Here is an 18,575-nt window from a genome sequence, read left to right as displayed (position 1 = left end):
AAGAAAGCAGTGAAATATGGCCAAATCCTTGGGCCATGGCACCCAATGGAGAGACCTGAATGGAGTTCCAGGACCTTGGCTTTGGCCTAGTCAAACCTTGTTGTTGCAACAATTTGGGGAATGAATCAGTGAATGGAAATCTCTTCCTAATTTCCTTTCTATCCCCTTCATCATTCTGCCATTCAAATAAATAAAATAAATGTTAAAAAAAGAAAAGTAACACTGTAATAGTGGAGGAAAAAGTCATTTCTAACAAGAGTCGTAACATGTTATTGATTGTGGAGGAAGTCTAGAGATGATAAGGTGAAGCAGCTAACACCAGTGGAGCCAAAAAAGTTATTTTGTTTACACTTGGGGAGCAGAGGCAAAGAAGCTGAATTTGTTTTATGTACACTTGAAAGGCCAGAGCTCATCAGGCTTTCCAGATCATGCTCATGAATGGCAAACATTAATATGTGCATATGCTATTTACTAATGTCATCTGTACACATTATAAATCAGTAGAGGTGCTGGTGCTGTGGCATAGTAGATTGAGCATCTGCCTGTGGTGCCAACATGCCATGCGGGCACTGGTTTGAGTACCAGTTGCTCCACTTCCAATCCAGCTCCCTGCTGATGACCTGGGGAAGTAGTGGAGGATGGACCAAGTTCTTTGACCCCAGCATCCACATGGAAGACCCAGAAGAAGCTCTTGGCTTTGGAATTGCCCAGCTCCAACCATTTCAGCCATTTGGGGGTGGCCCAACAGATGGGAAATCTCTCTGTCTCTCCTTCTCTCTGTAACTATGCCTCTCAAACAAATAAAATAAATGTTAAGTAAGTAAAAAACATGGCAGTGATGGTGAAGGAGCAAGCCTGGGCTGTTGCACAGCATGCAGTGTGTGTGTGTGTGTGTAGAGGGGAGAGTAGAGTGGGGGTTGGAGCAAGGGACCTGCACAACTTCCAGGGTCACAGTTAGGTCAAAGCAATTTGGTGTTGCAGAGAATTGTAGAAATAAAGATAGGAAATGGAAGGGACCCCTGGGTGGGGCTGCATGGACCTTCCCACTTTTTTCCCATCAGCAAAAGATCATAAAAGTCCAGTCAATGGGCTCAGGGATCTTGCTGTCCACCCAGATGAAATGAGACATCTTGCCAATACTCCACATTGTTCCTCTCCCTGCCAAAGTCCCTAGAACAGTGATGGTCATGCCTTCCTGTAGCTTGGCTGTGGGTTAGGGCATATAAAAGGGGAAAGGGTAAGATGCAGATGATGGAATGCCACTAAATCTTCAATGTCACATGTCATTGACATGACATGGGAAGACATCTTTCAGGAAAGGGATGCATGTCAAGATACAGAAAGTGTGATGCAAGAGATTGTGGTCCATTGGTCCATGACAGGCTTTTCTCTCTGAGAAACTGGATTACCTATATTATGCTTGTCCATCATCTTTTGTCCACTTTAGATGTGCAAGGTGTTAATCCATTGTGGAAGGCTCCACAGTGTTCAGGATAAGTTTATTTGATCATTACATGAGAGGCATTGTGGGTCCTGAACACATGCCCCGACACCCTTTCCCTTTTATGGACAATACTCTGAGTGGTAATGAATCCCTTCTTGTGAACTACTAGTATGGAGACCATGATCATGCCCCTATAGGCAGGCCACCTGGGTAGCAAAAAATAACATCGTGCCCTTGTGGATCCTGACAACCCAGAGGTCTGGCCCCAGGCTGATTCTTGGCAAATCTAGCCACAGAATCCCTAGTTGGGTATGATTATGGGAAGGAAATGGTGAATATTCTTTGGTGTTGATATCAGCCACTGGGCTCTGGGTCCATTGTCTGTGGGATCTGGCATAGGATGCTGGAGGCCAGCAAGTATGGCAGGGACCAGTTAGTGCCTAAATATGTTCTAAGCCAACCAAGCCCACTGTTGACTCAGAAGGCACATATTTGTGGTCCAAGCCTTGAATGCTTTTCCCCAACTCAGCCTGATATGGACAGGACAGTTTGATATATTCCTTTTTACCATTGCCATATATTAATAGATCATCTTGCCTCCCCATGAAGTTGAGGAGGGCAGGACATCACATCTCTGGCCAGGATGCCTAGTGACCAAAGCTTATCACACTGGTGAGGTCTGCTGAAGTTCAATTAGATCCTGGAATAAATCCTAAGGAGCGGTTCTTCTGCTGGAGGGTCCTGCTCCTAGATGTCTAGATACCCAAAGGTTTGTGCCTTCTCACAAAGCCTCAGGCTGAAAAGCAGTTGGTCCAATAGATTTGATGTCTTCACTGAGTGCTGGGATTCTTGCCCAGGTGGCTGAATGCACTTCTGGCTTGTTGGTGCCCTTGGCTGCCACTGTAATATGTGAGCCTGTGCAGGCAAAGGAGGCACCCATTGGATGGGTATCCATTGCAACGTAAGGCCCTGAGGCCCTTGATCCTATTCTTGATAGAAGTACAAACCTGGTATGTGTTGTTTGTAATGTGTGGATGAGGTAAAGTAGAGCCCCTTAGTAGAGCAACATGTGTGAATCATTCTCCTTAGTTTGAGAGCCATAAAGGTGTCAGTGTTAAAGAGTATCAATTCCTCTGGTGGGTAGGGGAGGAGTGGAAATGTGGCATGCTGCTATTGCATGAGTGGATGGATTGACCTTGAGCACAGGTACCTGACTCTCACAGAATCAATTGTGATGTCATAAAACTTATGAAGATGTCATAATCATTTGCAAAATAAAAGCTGTTAGATGTCATTACTGTAGCACTGACATCATAATCAATGGTGATATCACCATTGGGATATGATAAAATACCATTATGGTTTTATAAAATCCATTGTAACCCCATTTTACATACCATATGATGTCATAAATGAGCACTGTACATTATAATAAAGTGTGGTGACATGAAATGATTGTGATATCATAATCAACTTTAGTGTCATAAAATCATTGTGATGTCATAAACTCAAGATTGTGATACAGTAATCAATCATAATTTCATCAAACACCAATGTGGATTCATAATTTATTGTGGTATGGTATCATAAAATTTATGATTTCATAATTCATTGGTATGTCATAGAATCCATTGATATGTCAAAATGAATTGTTATAAAAACAATTACCAAAAAACCATTGTGAAGCCATAAACCTACCTAGTGACATTATAAGCAACTGTGATGTAAAAGAAATGCAGGTGATATTAATGAATTGTGATCATACAGCACTATTGTGATGTCACAATCTTTATAATGGCATGTACTAAATTCATATAATGGTTTAACTTAATGATTGCAATGTCACAGAACTAAAATTGTTACATTATGAAAATGATTATGGTGACAAAATCAATTCTGATGTTATAAAGTCATTGTAACATCCTGACTCTACAACTATGATGTCAAAATTATCATATCGTTAATAGCCTTATGATGTCATAATCAATATTGGTGTAATAAATCAACTTGTATTATAAATCATCTACTGTGATGTCATAATTATTTCTGTTATTAAAAACCACTGTGAATTAATCAATATTGGTTTGCCATCAACCTCCCATTGTGATGTCATAAACCATTGTTTTGTCATAATTGTAATGTCATAAGCCACTGTTATGAAGTCTATCAATTTGATATCACAAAACCATTGATATTATAGAACATCATTGTGAATATAAAAAAAACATTGTGATCTCATAAAGTAACCATTATTTTAATAATCAATTTCAATGTGATAATCCACCTTCATGAAAAGAAAAACCTACCATTGTGATACATAATCAATTTTATGTTGTAAAACACTTGTCATAATCGATTAGATGTGATAAATTATCTGTGTAATGTCATAATCAATTGTGATGTCATAAAATCATTGTGATGTATAAACTAACATTAGTTTGCCATCAACCAACCATTGTAAAGTTATACAGCAACTGGCATAACTTCATAATAATGATGATGTTATAAAATATCTGTAATGTCCAATTATTATTGTGATATCAGAAACCCACCATGACATCATAATCTATTGTGATATCAAAACCACAATTGTGATATCATGATCACTGAAATTTAATTTACTTAAACTTACATATCATAAAAATTTATTGTTATAAATAATTTTGATGTCATAAAATTATTATGTTACAGTGTAAACCTTGCATTCTCATGTCATAATCAAATGTGATGTCACAAACTAACTGTGATTATGAGCGATTCTGTTGTCATGAAATATAGTGTGACAACATAATCATTATGTAATAAAATTACAATGATTTAAACAACTAGTGTGATGTACTAAACATTCAATTGTGATGTTATAAACCAATCATTGTACAATCATCATAAATTGTGATGTCATAAAGTACCATGATGAGGTCGTAATTGTGATGCTATAAAGAGACCCTTGATATCAAAATCAATTTTCAAGTTATAAACTCTAATTATGTAATTTACTACATTTTGATGTCACAATAAATTTTTGTCATAAAACCTAATGTGATGTTTTGATGAACCATCATGTTGTCATAACTGATTTCAATGTGATAAAACTTTTGTGAAAGCAAAAACAGCTATTGCAATATCATAATCAATTATCGGTCATAAAACAAAACTGTAACATAATCAATGTGATGTCAAAAACTGCCATGGTGATATAATTAGAATGCCATGAATCACTGTTGTGATGTCACAAACTACAATTGTGATGTTATAAATCACATTTGCAGTGCCATATTCTATTGTGATGCCTTAAACAGCATTCTGATGTCATCAAAAGCAGCGATGTCAAAATCTGCTGCGACATCATAAAATATTGTGATGTTATAATGCTAACAATGTGATGTCACAATAAATTGTGAAGTCACAAAAACTTGAGTCATGAAATCATAAAACTAAACTTGTATTGTTCTAATCAATTGTGATATCATAAATAAAATTGTGTTGTTAGAAACTAACATTGTTAGTCCATGCACTACCATTGTGATATGATCAAAATGATTGTGATGTTGTAACCAATTATGATGTCATAAACCACAATTTGGTGTCATAAACTACTTTTGTGATGTTGTAAGCCAATATGATACCATAAAATACCTTAGAAATGTCAGAACCAATTATGATGTCATAAAAATTGTGGTGCAAAATGCATTGGGATCTCATTATCAATTGTGATTAAATAAAACATTATTTAGTCATAAAGCTACAATTATTATGTCATAAATAAACTGTGAAGACAAACACCATTATTTTTCTGTAAATTTTTCAATACCACAAGAATGGCACTGTGATTTCATGAAAAATATTTGTATTGTCAAAATTTATGTGATGTCAAAACATCATCATGATATCCTAGAGCTAACATAGTGATGAAATCATTGTTATGGTGTAAAATTCTTTTGATATAATAATCAGTTGCAATGTGATAACCCACCACTGTGATATCATAATGCTATGATTGTTATAATCATGAAGCCATAAAAACCATTTAGAAATTATGATTGTATAAAAACTGTTGTGATATCATCAATGTAATACTTTTGTATTGAATTGTGATGCATTAAAGTACAACTCTTATATTGTAAAATGAGTGCTGTGATGTCATCTAAAAATATGATGCCATAAAAACCATTGTGATGCTGTATTTAATTGTGATATTAAACACTAATTGTGTTGTAATAAGCTTAGCATTGCTGTGCCATAACAAATTTGTTGTTCCAAAAAAAAATGTAATGTCATAAATAATTTTGATGTTATAAATCACTACTGTGGTGCTATAAAAGGCATTGTGATGTCACAACCAAACAATTGTGATGTCGCAAATTGAATTTATGTTTTAATCAATTGTAGCATCAAAAAATGTTGTAGCATTAATAATTAAATGTGTGTCATAAATTCATTATGATGTCAAATTTATCATTGTGATGTAAACCCATCTTGATGTCATAAACTAACCATTGTAATTTCATAAAAATAGTTGTGAATTCTAAAGCTAGCATTTCAATATAATAATCAATTGGGATTTTGTACACCACCATTGTGTTTTAAAATACTTAGCATTGATACAATCAATTCTGAAGTCATAGAAAGGATTTTGAGATCATAAACTAACATTGTGATATTATTGTGTGATGTGATTAATTTTGTGCCATCAAATATTGACATGCCATAGTGCAATCATTGTGATGTTATAAAATATTATATTATTCATATTTTTATGTAAGTTTCCATCAATTGATATGTCCTAAACTGATTTTTGTGATTTCATAAATATTTGTGGTTAGTCTACTGTGATATCATAAATGAATTATTGTGCTGTTAAACCATTGTGGTGTAATAATCTAGTTTGATATAGTTTAGTGCTGTAATGCCATACACTTACCATTGTGATTCCCTAAAACAGTTATGTCAAAAGCATTTGTAATATTTTGTACCATTGTGAGGTCATAAAACATTGTAATGTCATGAAGATTTGTGATCTCTTTCACCTCTGTGATGTCATAAAATTGATGGAATAAAATTTTGTCAATCACATTCTGATGTCATAACCCATCATGATTTTAAAATTATGTCATTCACCCATGTGAGGTTATGAACCAAACATTGAGATGATAAAACAATAGTTTATGTCATTCACCACTCAGACGTTATCAAACCACTGTGATGTCATTCAACTTCATGATGTCATATATGAGACATTGTGGTGTCATAAACATTCAGAATTGTGATGCACTAGAATAACCATTGTGATGTTGTGAACTACAGTGATAGAATTTAAATCATGATGTCACAAACCATGTGTAATAAATCAAAACTTGTGATATCATAAAACATTGTGATGCCATTCACAGTTGAGATTTCATAAACCAAGCAGAGATGCCATAAGCTAACTATTGTGGTATCACAAAACATTGTGATATTATTCACCATTGTGACAATCATCATAATGTCATGGAACATGGTGATATAAATCAACCCATAGCATGTTAAAAAAATATGTGTTGTCATAAAGCACCCATTATTAAGTCATAAATCATTGTGATATCATTCACCATTTTTGGCATCATATTCTAGACATATATAATAAGCCATCCATGTGATGTCATAAATAATGTGAGCAATTCATATGGCAAGTGCTGCAGCATTGGTGGCATTTTGCCTGTGGGAGGAAGGAAATGATTTCAACTTCCAGTTCTCTGAAAAGGCCTTCTGTCACTTCTGGCTCATCCAATCCACCTCCTCAAGTACTGTTCCTTCTCAGCTCAGTCACATATCAGATTCCCAAGGGCTGAGTCTCATTTCATTACTTTTTCTGAAGTTCCCACAGCTGCATGTTAGGGCATTGACACTTCTCTTGGGGGACCCTTTCTCCATGGGGCCACAGTTTGCAATTTGAGCTGGTATGTAACCTTGAACATGTGCACATGAGCAAATTCAAGGGGAAAGGAAAAAGGCAAGAAATAAGAGCACAGAGAAATTACCTTTTTTCCTTCCTCAGCTGAATCAATTTGGTGCACAGAGGATCAATCCACCTTCCCAATCCCTGCCCGTAAGAATTAACACTGGATACTCAACTGTTCCAGTTCTCATACTCCAGACTGCAGTGCATGAAATGAACAATAGGACTCTATGAGTGCAAGGGACTATCCCGCACATAGGAACTTAAGTTCAGGGGATAGTGTTCTAAGTCTCAAGGTGGAAGCTGAGGATGTGGAGTCATATCCAAGCTATAAATGTGGATCTTGTCTTTCTAGAAAATACTCCCAGGAACAGAATAATGAATTTAAGTTGTAAAGTCATGTCTGGTTATTAGGACTGGGGATTGAAGAAATGTACCTAGAGCCTAGGAACCAATTTGTATCTAAGAACACATGGTTGAGTTTAGGAACCCAGACATGAAGACCAGGAAGAAATAAGACAGACTTGAGCTGGCGCCGTGGCTCAATAGGCTAATACTCCACCTTGCGGCGCCGGCACACCGGGTTCTAGTCCCGGTCGGGGCGCCGGATTCTGTCCCGGTTGCCCCTCTTCCAGGCCAGCTCTCTGCTATGGCCAGGGAGTGCAGTGGAGGATGGCCCAGGTGCTTGGGCCCTGCACCCCATGGGAGACCAGGAAAAGCACCTGGCTCCTGGCTCCTGCCATCGGATCAGCGCGGTGCGCCGGCTGCAGCGGCAGCCATTGGAGGGTGAACCAATGGCAAAGGAAGACCTTTCTCTCTGTCTCTCTCTCACTGTCCACTCTGCCTGTCAAAAGACTCAATATAGAGTTGTGATTCAAACTTCTGGGAAGAAATTTAGAGACTAAGGCCTCTGGTGCTGAAACAGGGAACATGTTAGATATTTCTGGACAAAAATGTAAAACTAGTTCAATGTAAAAGGCTTCAACATTCTAGATTGCACAAAATCCCAAAAGCTTTCATATCTGAGACAATTTATGTGCTGACATGATGCTAGTACTGGAAATTTCACATGTAACCTCATGTGATGGATCATATTCAAAACAGGGGTACAATGCATGGTTCACTCAGCATTTTCAAGGGACCAAATCCTTGAAGCAATCCAAGCAATCTGTCTCCCATACATATCCCATGGAAAGCCATGGGAGAATTTTCATGTAAATATTCCAGAATTAAAAAGAGAAAGAAAGCCCAAACACTTCTGGCCTTGCCTTAAGCTCTATGATATAAATTTATCATAAAATTTACTAAATAGGTAATTATTTAAAATTTATGAATGTTTTAAATTTGTTATCCTAACAGTGAGCAGATTATATGGTCATTCTCTCAGCCAGCACTAGGACTTTCCACTTAAAGAAGTATATCATTTTAGGTCTATGGAGTTGTTCTTAATTTTGTTCTTTTCTAAGATTAAAGGAAGGATTCACAGGGAAGGGAATAGTATGATCTGAATGTCTCCCTCCAAAATTCATGTAGAGACCCAATCAGCAAGACAGTGGAGTTAAGATGGAAGATCATTTTTCAGGTGATTAAGTCACTGAGTACACACTTATGTGTAAATGGGTTACTTGTGTAAACATAACTAAGAGGGGACTCATCCACTTCATGTATCTGAGTCTTCTCCTATGTGAAGACATAGTCTTACCCTAAAGAGAACAGGTGTCATTCTGGAACCAGTTACTGATACAGTCAAGAGTCAATCTAAAAATTCCTTGTCCCCAACTGTGAGCGAATAAATTTCTGCATATTGTGAATTACCTAGCCTGAGACAAGTTGGACAAGATAAAATGGATATATTGATATAGAAATAATCATGAAATTGCCCATTCTCTAGTAGTGCAAACATTAACAGATGTAAAAATAGACAACAAATGGATTTTCTTTATTCTAACATAAAAAGCTGTTATTTATTTTTGAATCATTTGTTTATATTTTAAATGCATAGAGACAAGGATAAGAGATAAATGTTTATTCCACTTGTTCACTCCTCAAATGGTAACCATGGCCAGTCTGGGGTAGCCTGAAGCCAAAAATCTGGAACAGGATCTGGGTCTTCCACTCGGATGCAGGAACCCAATGATTTGGACCACCTTCTGGTGCTTTCAAAGATACGTTATCAGGAAACTTCATCATAAATGAGGAAGCTGGGATTTGATCCAACACCCATTTCCAATTCCAGCATCACAGGCAATAACAGAGCTTGTTGCACAATGCTGGCTCCAAAAAGTTGTTACTGTCTATCGCCTTCTGCCACAGCATGGACTAGCTGACTAACCTTATGTAAAATGTGCTTCGGAAACAAAAATAACCATGGCCATTCTACAAATAGGCAAAGCACATATATTCCAGTCACTCCTCTCCTCTTAAAGCAAGGTATTTAAATTTCCCACATTTAGAATCTCCACTATACCTTTGTCTCCACTAAATTAGAAACATACTCAAGGTCAGAAACTGTGTGCTATTAACCTCAATGATTTTTGGGATAACTGAATTCAAAATATCAAAATTTCCCTTTTATCTTTCAATGAGGCAATCACAGTAAACTGAAACTGATATCATTCTAGTCACAGAAAAAACTTGTCATCGAAAAGCACTGTGCAGATGGCCAAAATGGTTTCTTAATCTGGCAGGATTTACATAGCTTGACTAATTGTATCATTAACTGTGTATAGGGCAAATGCCAATACCAGATGTAAAACTTACTTTTGAAATCTTTCAAATGACATTAAAGAGAAGAAGAAACACATCAAACAAATCAGGAACAAGCAGTATTGAAAGATTTAATACTTGTAAATATGAAGATGAAGCATTTTTATTATGGATAATCAAGAAGGAAAAACTGTCTATTGTTCAACCACATACAACCCTTGCCTGAGCCATATTCAGAACTGTGCTGAATATGTATTAGAAGTAGAATTTCATAGCCAATGATGACAGCATCTCTGACATCCCTTCTCCCTTAGAGAAGACATACACACATCCACAATTCCCGAAAAGCTCAGATGCCATCACTTATTCATTAAAGTGTGATTTTTTTTACCATGTTATTAAACAATGGTTACTATTTATTGTCTACCATTTTTTCCAAAAATAGGTGCACTGTATTTGAAGATTTTATTTTGTGTAAGTATATCCAGTAGCTCTAGTTCCCAGATTTTTGATGATTTCTTTACAACTTGAGTATAATACTCTGGCATCTAAGTAGATGTTCAAAAAATTAGCTTCAATGAGTGAAATAAGCCAATCCCAAAGGGACAAATATCATCTGTTCTCACTGATCAGTGACAACTAGCTGAGCACCTAAAAGGAAACCTTCCACTTTGACTATGGTCTTGTCTAAATAAGATCGGAGTTGGCGAACACAAGAGGCTTCCATAGCCTTGGCAGCTCATGACAAGAGCCTTGGGTGATTACTGATGCCATAAATAAGAGTGTCAATTGTTAAATCAACAACAGGATTCACTGTGCACTTGCTCCCCATGTAGGACCTCTGCCCTTAATGTGTTATACTATGCAAATTAATGGTAAAACTACTTCTCAAATAGTACTCTATACTTTGTGTGTCTTTGTGGGTGCAGTTTGTTGAAATCTTTACTTAGTATATACTAAGTTGATCTTCTGTATAAAGATAATTGAAACTGAATCATGATAAATGGGATGAGAGTGGGAGAGGGGATAATTGTGGGAGGGAGGGAGATTATGAGGTGAAAAGTTGCTGTAATTCAAAAGTTGTACTTTGGAAATTTATATTTATGAAATAAAAGTTGAAAAGAAAAAATCAATAAAAAAGAAAAGTTGGCATCAAGAACATATTTTCTCAACAACTAAAAAAGCCTGGCTGAAATTTTTATAATAATGTCTTTTCTTTTTTGGAGACTTGCATTATGTCAATTTACTCAATTTGGTCTCATCTGAATTAAAAATATTGGTTTTAATACTATGTTACATAGTTTTCTAAGGAGTATGAAGATTTATTTTAACTGGAGTACCTAATAGGATACAGTGTCCTATACAATGCAGGAAATTATTCCAAATTTGACTAATGAGTCACACAGGCAAAAATAGATCATGAAGACTTCAACTAAAATAAGACTTACATTGTTGAAGATATTCATGCATATGCCACACACTGTCAGCATCAGAAGATGCTTCCTTGTGATTTCCTCGGGTTAAAACACAAAAGGGTATTGTGTAAACAAGTTTCAAAAATTGTATGTAAAACATTTAAAATGATGGAAATGTCCATTGTTTTCCTCTTGTCACTACCACTGACTGGTGTTCATTCCAAATTAGCTGTAGCTCCAATCTATTCTTGCTACCTTCCTGCTAAGAACTATTAGGATTATCAATGGAAAAGAAAACATCTTCAATATGTACAATACAGAGAAACATCTTGTTCCTTAGAACAATAATCATTACAAGTGAAAGAAACCCAAATTCATTAAGAAATTCTTGTGAACATCTTCCTATTGATACACAACAGTAATTTGAAGTTTGCATATTTGCTACAAATATTTACAACTCTTGATAATAGCTGCCACCCTGGGGACTTCGGGAAATGTACACTCAGAAAGCTATTTGTGTATCATCAGGCATTGTGATACTATATGAAATAACTCATGACAAAAATTCAGATTATATAACCATGAAAAGTAAAATTTAGAGGAGGAAACAAAGAGCTAAAATTGGATATACACAGTAACACCATCAATGTCAAAATTCTTAACAAAATTAAGAAATTGAATATAAAATTCATTGGGTCCATAAATCAAAGGCATATTCTGTCTTCTTAGTAAATGAAAGTCACAGTAGTAAATGGATGCAATTTATTTGAACCCTTATTATACTTGCACCAGAATTTGGGGACAGATACTAAACACATTTTTATTACAACACAAGCACAAATAAATTCTCAAATGTAAGAACTACCATTGTGATGTAATCAATTATAAGGTCATAAAACACTATCGTGCTATAAACAATCATAATATTAAAATAAATGGTGATTTCATAAACTAATAGCATACTGCCATAATTGTGATGTCACAAAAACCATTGTACTATATTAGACAATTGAGGTCATAAAATTGCTATTGTGATTTCATAAATACAATTGTGATATTGACATCTATTGTGATGTCATAATACCATTGCAATATCATCTTTTTGATATCATAAACCACCAATATTATGTAATAATCAGGATTTTCTAAAAATCATTGGGGGTTCTGATGCCATAAAAAGAATTGTGATATATAAGCAACAGTTGTGAAGTCATGAATCTATCAATTTGATGTCATAATACAATTGTGTTCCAAATCAATTATGATGTCATGAAACCATTATGATGTCATAAACTAATATTGTGATACAATAAACCTACCATTGGGAGTTTAAATTCCAATCTTTGTGGTGTAATAAATGTAATTGCAATGCCATAAGTCATGGTTGTCAACTCAAAATAAACCATGATACCATAAACCAATATCATTAAAACATAAGTCCACCATTGGATTTTCATGAATCAAACAATGTCTCTTCATAACCAGTTATGATGTCAAACTTCAGAAGGATATATAATTCAATTGTGACATCATGAAAACCATTATGCTGTTCTAAGCAATTTTATAACACTGTGATATTTTTAAAAAATTGGAATGTCAAAATCAAACATGGCATCACATAAATATTGTGGTGTTGTAAAGCAATCAGTGTTATTTCAGAATCATGATTTCATAATCATGTTTCTGATTCATAATCAATTTGGATATGATAAACCACCATTGTTATAAGCCAATAATGTGAAAGCATAATCAAACCACTATGACATAATAAAATGACCATTTTAATGGTATAATCAATTATGATGCCATATACCATCATGCTGTCAAACAATTTTTATGTCAAAATCAATGGTGATATCATAAATCAACAGTGTTCTCATATGTAATTGTAATGTAAATCATCAAAGGGATGTCATAAAATAGTATTGTGATATCACAATCAATTCTAAGGTTCTAAAAACATTGTAATGTCCAAATCTATTGTAATATACAAATCCATCATTGTGATGTCATTATCAGTTGTAATGTTAAAAACATAATTATGATATTACAAACCAGTATTTATGCCATAAAACTTCCATTGTGATGTCATAAATCTAGTTTTGTAATATTTGTGATGTCATAAACCACTGTTTTGACATCATAAACTATTGCTATGTCATGATTGTGATGTCCTAAAATCCATTGTGATGTCATAATCAAGTATAATGCCATAAAATGTGATGTCACAATTAGCAAAAACATAAACACACCATCGTGATGTCAGAAAACATTTTTCATGACAACATAAATTGTGATAACATAGAAACCATTGTGATGTTGTGGTTACCATCCTAATCAATTATGATGTCATAAACCTACAGTTCCATGAAACTGTGACTCAGGTTGTCTATTGCGATATTTAATTTTTTAATTTTTCTTTACTTTTAGAGCCCTGGAAAGTTCTGGAATTGGGCTGACTGTTCTCCCAAACCATGAGTTAGAAGCTGCCTTAGAGAAGCTGGGTCAGGCACAAAACAGGACTGCCTCTTAGAAAGCTTCACAGTTGAGGTGTTGGATTTAGGCAGTGAGAGCTGGCATTAAAAGAGTATGGGAAATATCATATGAAGAAGGTTTTGGAAAGGGAGATGTCAGAAATGTCAGTACTGTGGGGAGCTGGAGCCACTGATGGAAGTCTGAGGGAAAGGGGCATCATGGTGGACATGCAGGAGTTCCTCTCCCTTGCCACAATTGCTCTCAAGCTCTTGAACCTCTCACCTGGACTAATCCTTCAGGTTCTGATTTGACACAGCTGCCTCCCTCCTGCCTCCCATAGAAGGCAGCCAGAAACATCTCTGTGAAATTGAAGTAAAGATAGACTCCTTCAATGGCTTTTTTACTTGGGTGTAAAAATCTGAAACCTTTCCAGGGCCTGCGAGCCCTACATGACCTTCAACCCCTTCCCAGACTTCAACACCACCCCAACCCATCTCCCTCATCCTACCAAGACCCTTTAACCCCTTCTTTTCAGTAGCATGTGGTATTCCTTCCTTCCTGGAATGTTCTTTTCTCAGATGATTGCATGGTTTATTCTTACTTGGAATGTTACCTTATCAGAATGTTAGTCACCCTTCATCATCTATATCAAAATCTACAGTCTCTTAGGTTCTGAGCTGACCCCTAGCCAGAAGGACTCAAGGAAAAGATTTAAGGAAATTGAATAGAGTTAAGGCTTACTTAAAGCATAAGGCACACTGACAAAGCAATACAGGCATGCTCAGGAGAAAGAGCTAATATTGTGTTATTTTTAAAATCTATTATCCATGTCAGCTCTCAAAAGTTCCTACCATCCCTTGTGCCTACAGATATGCTATATATATATGCTATAGAATATATATATCTATATATAATATAAATATTTTTATCTAGGAATAAAGTTTTCCATCAACTAGGAAAATATATAGGGGCAAATTGTATGATATGCTCATACTATGGATGCTTTTCTAGTATTGTCAGGATGTCTTCTAAATTATCTCCATGCATTCTTATCATTGATGAGAGAGATATTTTACTATTAGGTATTCTTGAAAAATATTTGTATTGTCCTATTTATTTTTAAGTATGACCATCTTAATAGATGGTGTTTTTATCTTGTTGCACTTTAAATATGCTTTTCATTAATGCACAGTATCTCCATTTTTTGTAATACCCTAAATATCCAGAATGGTTTATGTGCTTTATACGTATACATATACATATATGTACACATATACATATGTGTATATATATGCACATACACACATATATAATAATGTAACAGTTTTTATATGTACAATTTTTAAATTGGAGAATTTATTTTTTATCATGGATTTTTACAGTTTCTTGGTAAATTTTACAGACAACTCCAATATTTGTTTTTCACAAAGTTAAAAGTGTTTTGTAGATGAATGGTGGTAATGTACAATATTCTGTATATATTTAATACCATTAAAAATATTCATTTAATATTGGTAACAGGAAATTTTGTTATATTATTTATAATGTAGAAAGTGAAAAATTTGAGGATAGTTAACTTCAACTCTAAAAAAATATTTTGTTGAAGAGAAATGGACACTATGAGAAACAGTGACTTGATCAGCCCTTGTCCTGACTGTTGATGTACAATTTAATACTTTATACCTTTTAGTACTTTTTTGTTCTACTTAACACTATTGGTTGAACTCTGTAATTAACACACAAATATTCTTAGGTGTTTAAATTTAACTGAAAAGTGATCTGTGTTAAATATAAGAGTGGGAATAAGAGAGGGAGGAGATGTACAATTTGGAACACTCTCAAGCTGACTTGCCCCAAATGGTGGAGTTAGAAATGTGCCAGGGGATTCCAATTCAATCCCATCAAGGTGGCATGTACCAATGCCACCTCACTAGTACAAGTGATCAATTGCAGTTCACAATTGATCATACTGATTGGTCTAAAAGTCAAAGGGATCACATAAACAAGACTAGTGTCTGCTAATACTAACTGATAGAATCAAAAAGGGAGAGAATGATCCAACATGGGAAGCAGGATACACAGCAGACTCATAGAATGGCAGATGTCCTAAACAGCACTCTGGCCTCAGAATCAGCCCTTCAGCCATTCGGATCTGGCTAAAGAGCCCATGAGAGTATTTTAGGCATGGAAAGCCAAGACACTCTAGCAAAAAAAAAAAAAAAAAAAAAAAAAAACCTAAAAGATAAAGATCTCTGCGAGTGAGATCCCAGTAAAAAGAACAGGTCATCAAAGAAGGAAGTACCTTTCTCTGAAGGGAGGAACTTCCACTTTGACTATGACCTTGTCTAAATAAGATTGGAGTCGGCAAACTCAAAGGCTTCCACAGCCTTGGCAACTCATGTAAAGAGCTGAAGGAGATTACTGATGCCATAAACAAGAGTGTCAAATTCTTAAGTCAACAACTGGAGTCACTGTGCACTTACTCCTCATGTAGGATCTCTGTCCTTAATGTGCTGTACATTGTGATTTAATGCTATAACTAGTACTCAAACATTATTTTATATTTTATGTTCTGTGTGGGTGCAAACTGTTGAAATTTTTACTTAATATATACTAAATTGATCTGTATATAAAGAGAATTGAAAATGAATCTTGATGTGAATGGAATGGGAGAGGGAGCAGGAGATAGGAGGGTTGCGGGTGGGAGGGAAGTTATCAGGGGGAGCAAAGCCATTGTAATCCATAAACTGTAATTTGGAAATTTATATTTACTAAATAAAAGTTTAAAAAAAGGCCGGCTTCACAGCTCAATAGGCTAATTCTCTGCCTCCGGCGCTGGCACACTGTGTTCTAGTCCCGATCAGGGCGCCAGATTCTGTCCCGGTTGCTCCTCTTCCAATCCAGGTCTCTGCTGTGGCCCGGGAGTGCAGTGGAGGATGGCCCAAGTGCTTGGGTCCTGCACCCACATGGGAAATCAGGAGAAGCACCTGGCTCCTAGCTTCAGATCAGTGCAGTGCGCTGGCCACAGCACGCTGGCCGCAGCAGCCATTGGGGGGTGTACCAACGGAAAAGGAAGACCTGTCTATCTGTCTGTCTCTCTCTCTCTCACTGTCCACTCTGCCTCTCAAAAAAAATTTTAAAATATTTTGTTGAATATTTTCAAGACAATGTTTTATAGATATTGTGTATGCTAATCTGAGGTGAATTATTCATATATATTTTCCATCTAAATATTTTGTTAGAAAATATATGTAGTTATTCAGTGGTTTTCTAATGGTCTAAAGAATAGTTCTTTTCCAGAGTTCTGATCCAAATAGTCATGTTTCACATGAAGCAGCTGTTTTGAATAAGTGTGTACTTGTTGGGAATATATGCTACTAAATTTCTTCTATTAAAGTGATGAAGGATAAATTTATAGCATTTTCTAGTTGTAGTTTAGTAATTTTTACATAATTTTAAAATGACATAATGTGTGTGTTTTCTTTCACAAAAATCTTACTCTGATTATTTTTGTCCATAAAGAAATACTCTTGGACAATTTAGAGAATAATTCCAGGTGTTACCCACATATGTCTCTTGAAACTAGCACTGCTCAGTGAAAAACTGAGGGAAGTCAAAAGGGTAATATTGTCATACATAACTAAACCAGGATTTCCATGATTTTTCTTCACTTGTGATATCTTGTTGCAGAGTGAGTACAAATTGAAGATTAAATCACAAATGAGGTCTCCTAATTAGGAAGTGGATGCAACTTGGCAACAGGTATGATGGGAGAAAAATTAAAAGGGAAAATTTAAATGGAGATAGTCAAACATAATCAGGGACAGAGGTGGTGTCATACAAATAAACTATTTGTACTGAAATTGATAAACTGGACTTAGAGCAAATAATTCTGGAAATATAATTTTTGACATCATGAAGATGATATTTTAGGAAATGCAAATAATCTATTAGAAATGTAAAGACGGGGTGGAGCCAAGATGGTGGAATAGTGAGGGCGCGCACCGATAGTCCGGGAAAATTTAGTTTAATAAAAGGGGAGTTACGGTAGCCTCAGAAAAAAGAACCAGGAAAATATTGCGGAGGAAACTCTTTTGGATTGAGGGGCTGTGAATCGGAGGACCTACTGGGAGAACAAGGTCACCCACCACGCGGAAGCCGAGCCGCGGGAGGCGCGGGTGCTGCGGAAGCCACAGGGTCTGCGTGCCAGTGCAGGAAGGGGAGTGCATGTCACACAGACAACAGCGGGGAGAGTTGGGACACCCAGGGCTCCGAGTCCACACATCGGTGCTAGAAGGGAAGGTGAGCTCAATAACCCGAGACATTGGCGGGGAAACGGGGGTCAGAATCTAGAGGGGGGCCAGAAAGTGCAGCAAACTCACTACCGGAAAGAAGGAAAAAAAAAAGCTTGGGGGTTTCTCTTTCCCCTAACCTTGCAAAGGTTGCAAGGCTGCAAGGCTTGAAGAATTCGCAAGAGACAAAGAGCAGGCCCCCTCTCTGGATTTACATATCAACAGGGGAGAGCTAAGGAACTGAGTCACTACAATTCAGTAGCCTAGGCAACCCAGTGGGAGTCCCCAGGAGAAACCAAGCCTGC

Source organism: Oryctolagus cuniculus, chromosome 8, assembly GCF_051225735.1.
Source record: "Oryctolagus cuniculus isolate XC-2025 breed Fujian yellow rabbit chromosome 8, ASM5122573v1, whole genome shotgun sequence".
Lineage (NCBI taxonomy): Eukaryota > Metazoa > Chordata > Mammalia > Lagomorpha > Leporidae > Oryctolagus > Oryctolagus cuniculus.
Note: the sequence above shows the minus strand (reverse complement) of the source record.